Genomic DNA, 6,000 nt, shown 5'->3' on the forward strand with positions numbered 1-6,000 from the left:
CTGTGTAAGAATACTCAGTTTCTGCTTGAATCTTCTGCAAGGAGGAAAACTGACCTCAGAGGACAAAGCAACCCAGAGACCCTGCTAAGTCGCTAAATGAACTAGGTTTCACCAACCACGAAGCCTCCCGCATCAGCTTCCTGTTACATGAAATAATACAGCTTTCCTCACTGCTTAAAAAGAAAATTATTCAAGAATGATTACACAGTCAAGAATATAAGTAGCTGAAAATTTTAAACTGAGGTTACAGTAAGGTTATTTATACCTCAATCATAGTCTAATATAAATTATGTCCTGCAATTAACATCCCATTAAACCTCCAGTGAGTTACAATAAGGAATTAATGAGTCTTTTCTCGAATTTTGCCAGTTTCCTTTTTTAAGGACAATAAGCATGCTGTTCTCAGGAGTCTCTAAGGGAAATAGAATGATTGACAAGGAGTATGTTAACTGAAGGGAACAGTTAACTGGAGGGCATAAGACTGCAATTACAGCTACATGGAAAGTGAATTTAAACATCCTCCGTGTGTACATTATGCATATGTGCCAGAGACCCTGTGCCCACTCCCTAGGCAGTGTCACACTGTGTGAGCACACTCTCCCAAGAACTTGGAAAACCTGCTGGCTGGAGAGGAATATGCAGACAGACAAACACTGCCCATCTGCTTGCTAACCATGCAGGGCACAAAGGGAAATAGCAAGACTGCTTCACAAAAGAAGCAGACAACGGTGAGATTGCTCAGGCAGGAAGGCGAGTGTCTGGTAAAGGTGCTTGACCTGCAAGCCCAGCAACCCCCGAGTCCACATAAAAGTGGAAACAACCATCACTCCTCCAAATGGTTCTCTAACCGCACACACAAACACCAAAGCATGCACCGGTGCGCATGCCCACAGACAAGCACCAAGGCACGCACCCATGCGCATGCGCATGCGCACACACAAATAGTGCGACTCCATTTCAAAATGTAAGAAAGCGAGTGTCTTCTGTCTCATGAGTCGTGTGTTCAGAATGTTGTATGAATCTTGCTGTTTTCGGTTTAAACAGCATTTCACATGTAGGTTTCTCCGACTTTCTCTCTGTCAATTCCTACCAGCTTTTAAAAGTCAACCTGGCCGCCAAATTCTGCTTCTTTTCTTATATTGGGCTTATTAGAACACGGTCCAAGTTGATTCCCTTCTCCCTGTAGACAAATATTCGGAGGAGTAAGTGGGACAAGTCGTAGGACCATCCAAGGACCTAGCAGAAGCTCATGAGCTGAGGGCCAAGACACACAAGACCATGGCTTTCTTCTCTCCTCTCATTCTTCCTCCTTTCCCTCTCTGGTCTCTTCTTTCTCTTCTCTTTTCTCCAGTCCCAACCAGGTAACTCAAACCCCCCCACCTCTAATCCCTCCAACAATTGGCTGTAGCCAATCCCCCGGAGCTGGGGACCGAACCCAGCCAGGGCCTTAGCGCTTCCTAGGCAAGCGCTCTACCGCTGAGCTAAATCCCCAACCCGGCTGTAGCCAATTTTATTTAACCAATAGTTTTAAATTAAGGAACTAAGTTTGTACAACAAAAGCCTGTAAATGTGAGAACTCACTCTTAGGCCGGTACAGAATTAGCATCGCAATATATGGCAACAGACCAAAGCTCAACAAGCTGGTGACTTATTTGCTGTCTGTGGCAAAGTGTTTATCCCAGACTCTCCCCTCCCCTAGACGGTCATCTTTAGGTCCCAGTCAATAGAGCCCATCCTTAGGGAGATGTCAGGTGTACATCATAGCCTGCTGCCCTCTAGCTCAGGTACTACACCAGTTCTAGGTCCTTTGGGTCTGCCTTGAACTGTTGCTTTCTTAAAACATGTTATTTGAGGTAACCCAAACCTGGGTTCCTGAGCCATGTTTGCCTCCAGAATAAACTGTCACTTATCCTTTTTGAGGTGTGAGCTGTATGTTTTTGCAATGACATCTTACTGACTTCATGTTATTGTGGAATCTCCTCTTATCCTTCCCTCCCTCCCTCCTCTCTCTGTCTATTCCCTTCCTCCCTCCATCCCCTCCTCCCCTCTCTCTTCCCCTCCTTCTTTTTTTCCTCCTTCCCTTTCTCTTTCCTCGCATGTGTGTTGCATATGTGCACATGAATCATTTGTGTGCTTGAGTGCAGGTGTGTATGGGGATACTCGAAGACACTCTTGAAAGTCAGCTCTCATTGCCATCTTGTTTGAGAAGGGCTCTCTATTTTGGTTGGTTTAATGTCACCTTGCCACAAAATAGAATTATGCTAGTTTTTAGAACTATTAGCAGGGTGCCTCGACCATAGAACTGCGGGAGACTGTCCCTGTCTGTCTTCTCGTCTTTCCCTCACACCTCAGAGTTAATGCACCCTGTTGTGCTGATGCTTCCTTCACTGATATCAGGACCGTCGTCTTTCATCATGGATTGAGGATAAACCTTCCAGAACAGGACCGCTGAGGCCCCTACCTTGTAGAGACTGTTTTAATTTTACATTCATTTTGTGTGTATGAATGTTTTGACTGCATGCATGTCTGTGTAACATGTGTGCGTGAGGTGCCTGCAGAGGCCGGAAGAAGGTGACAAGTCCCCTGAAACTGGAGTTACAAATGGTTGCGGGTGCCAGGAACCAGATTCCGGTCCCTGGAAGAGCAGCCATTGCACTTAGAACCCTACTACAGGATTTCCAACGGCCCATCAGTGTGTATGTCCTCCTCGTTCCAGAGGTTCTCCTGTCTCAGCTCGCTCCCATGCTGGAAGTGGATTACAGGCATGTGCTTCTGTGTCTGGTTTTTATGTGAGTCTCAGATTCAGTCTCAGAACCTCACACCTGAGCTGTAAGTGCCTTATCCACTGAGCCGCCCCACCCATCTTGGCCCTTATACACAGAAGGCAACTTTGGGAACTGAGAGGTCCACTCCCTCCTTACCTAAGTTTAAACTGAAAGTTTAGTATCTTGCTTAGTCTGCATTTTCTTTCTGGGTTTTTTTGTTTTGTTTTGTATTGTTTTGTTTTGAGAGAAGCTCCCTCTTTGTATCTCCAAGTTCTGGTACTTGTTTTGTAGACCAGGCTGACTACTAACTCAGAGATTCATGTTTCTGCCTCCCAAGTGTTGGGATCAAAGGTGTGGGCCACCACGACCAGGTTGAAGTTTGAATTTTCAAGGTATGTGTAATTTTATTCTAGGAGGAATATGCCCTTAGTGGCCTTCAATTCAGAGAAAGGTAAGTTAAAAGCCAAGCCAATTAGAAATAAGCAGTCCCCTCCATAGGAAACTGCTGTCTTCATCAGACGTATCCACTCACTGATGGTCTCCAGCTCACCTATGAAGTAGGATCTAGATCCCGTCCTAGAATCAATTTTGCCTTTCCCGTTTCTCTCCCTCAAGTTTCTTTCACTAGACCTGGATCCTGCGTGATAGCTCCCGCCACTGAAAGGTTCTGCCCACTGCTGCAGGAGGAAGACAGGACCCTAATCTAAGCAAGCTGTGGGCAGAACCTTTCCGTGGCTGGAGCTCGTGGTTACCCATCTGGGGAAGTTATGGGAAGAGGAGAGACCATTGCTTAGTGAAGTAAGTCTGTGTTATGTTAAGATATTTCCACTACCATCCTCACTCTGGAGTGGGTGGGTGGAGAGGAAACAGGGCCCTGTGTCACTGGATGCTGCTGCTTTCTGACCAGGTGTGACCTGGCATCCTCGTTGTGGAGCCTGGTTTTGGTCTGCCTCTTCAATGTTTGCAATCAAGTTTCACGGAGTTCCCACCATTGAAATGGCCGTACACATGGAAAGAAGTGGGTTTGGTTCATCCTCTCAACATGCTTGCTTCCAGAGGGCAGATGTGTATGCGAAGTTTCTCAGTCATAGCCGTATGCACAGGAAATGACTACTGACATAATCTTTAAGCATAATATTCAAGATTAGTCTCCAGTTTACAATTTAAAGACTTCTGAGAGTTAAATGCCACGGCATAGTTTATTATGGAGCATTTGAGTGACTGATGTGGATTTCAGTGAACTGGTTTCTCTGAGGTGAAACTAAGACTTGTGTAAACAGGAATGGAAATCCTTCTGGGCTTATGTAGTTAGGCAAGAATATTCCCAACGGTGCTACCTTCGCATCTGTGTGCTGCTCCCAGGCTGCAGGAAGCCAGTCTACAGGACTTCAGAACTTTATAGGATTTTCCAGTACCACAGACCATCAACTGCCACTATACAATACAAGTATACAATCATTTCTCTGAGATACACATCTCATATTTCTCTTGAGTTCTCTCAAAACTTTGGAACTTAGTTGTTTGGTATTTTTTTAAGTTACAGGAACAAAGGAAAAACAAAAACTTCGTAGTGTGCTGTTGGAGGGAAGATAGCAACACTGTTACCCAGAAGGCTGTTGGAGGGAAGACAGCAGCACTATTATCCAAAAGGTTGTTGGAAACCCTCCAGCAATGATTTTAAGAAAACATGAATTATTACCAAGTTGGAGCAAAATCTACTTTTTCAAAAATATATATAATTGATATGATTTGGGATAACACATAGAAAAGAGCATTTTGATGAAGCCATCTCCCCAAAAGCTAAAATATAGCTTTGGATCAGAGGAATCTGATTTATAGCTTTTGCTAACTGAGCAGAACAAGACTATCTTACGTACAGCCAACAAACAACTTGGCGTATCGTGATGACAAATATGATTGGCCCACCAATTGGTGAGTGGTTTATGTAGCCACTGCAGAGCCATTTTACCTGCAAGATTTCCTCAGAAAGACAATTAATTGCCTGTCTGTCCTTTAAAAAATGAACTTCTAGTGCCCCTCTTTTTAAATGAAAACCAGTGGTTCCCTTCATGATTATAAAATGAGGTCCTTTGAGAAAGAGAAATTATTGCATTTAAAATAAAGAGACAAATTCAACCAAAATAATTGGCTGTACATTTCAATGGGGCCAATCAGAAGTATCTTTTCTTTTGCAGTTTCTCTTTCTTCCTTTTGGTTTTTTTTTGTTTGTTTGTTTTGTTTTGTTTTTGTTTTTTGTTTTGTTTTGTTTTGTTTTTGTTTTTCTGAGCGAGCTGAGGCCTCACTAGTTCTGGCTGTCCTGGAATTCACTATGTAGACTGGCCTCATCTTCATTCACTATGTATACTTCTCAGTGCTGGGATTAAAGACTATGCCGGGGGGTGGGGGGGGGGTGGGGGTGGGGGAGTGGTGTTTGGGGATTTAGCTCAGTGGTAGAGTGCTTGCCTAGCAAGCGCAAGGCCCTGGATTCGGTCCCCAGCTCCGAAAAAAAGAAAAGAAAAGAAAAGAAAAAAAAAAAAAGACGTATGCCACTATGCCTAGCTCTTTTACAATTTCTCCTAAGTTAAAAAAATAAACGTGTCCATGAACCAGTAAGAAAGTCACTGTTGGCAGTAATGCTAACCACTGATTGCTATATCTAGTTTTGCTGTTTTAATTTCGGTGTTGTAAAAAATGCAAAGCCACTCTTCATTACCAAGTGCTATGGACCACAGAGGAGCTCCTATCTTCTCTCCTCCATCTTTGCCTCCACAACTGGACTTCCCTCTCTACTTCATCCTCTGTCACTGGTAGACAGGTGTGTGTGCACACCGTTCTAATTTGAATTGTGAAACACCTCCTGTGTTTGAAGGTCAGGTTCTCAGCAGGAGGCCCTGTTTTGGAAGGCTGTGGAGGCTTTGGGGTGTAGGGTTTAGCTGGCCATTAGGGGTGGCCTTCGGAGGTTATAAGTGGTTGCTTCCAGTCTAAACTCTTTGTTTCTTTGTTTGAAGATTGCGTGTGACAAACTGCCTCACTCATGTTCCAGCTTACACAACCAGGAACCAGGTCAGTGACACGAATTCCCCGAGACCATGAACTAAAAGGAATGCTTCCTCTCTTAAGTTGCTTCTGTGTGATAGCTGGTCACGGAGATCAGAAAGGTAACACACACACGCTTTTCAGTGTAGCTTTATTGATGAGTAATTTACATAACCACAAGCTGTAATGTTCATATTTT

This window comes from Rattus rattus, chromosome 1 (assembly GCF_011064425.1).
Source record: "Rattus rattus isolate New Zealand chromosome 1, Rrattus_CSIRO_v1, whole genome shotgun sequence".
NCBI classification, from domain to species: domain Eukaryota; kingdom Metazoa; phylum Chordata; class Mammalia; order Rodentia; family Muridae; genus Rattus; species Rattus rattus.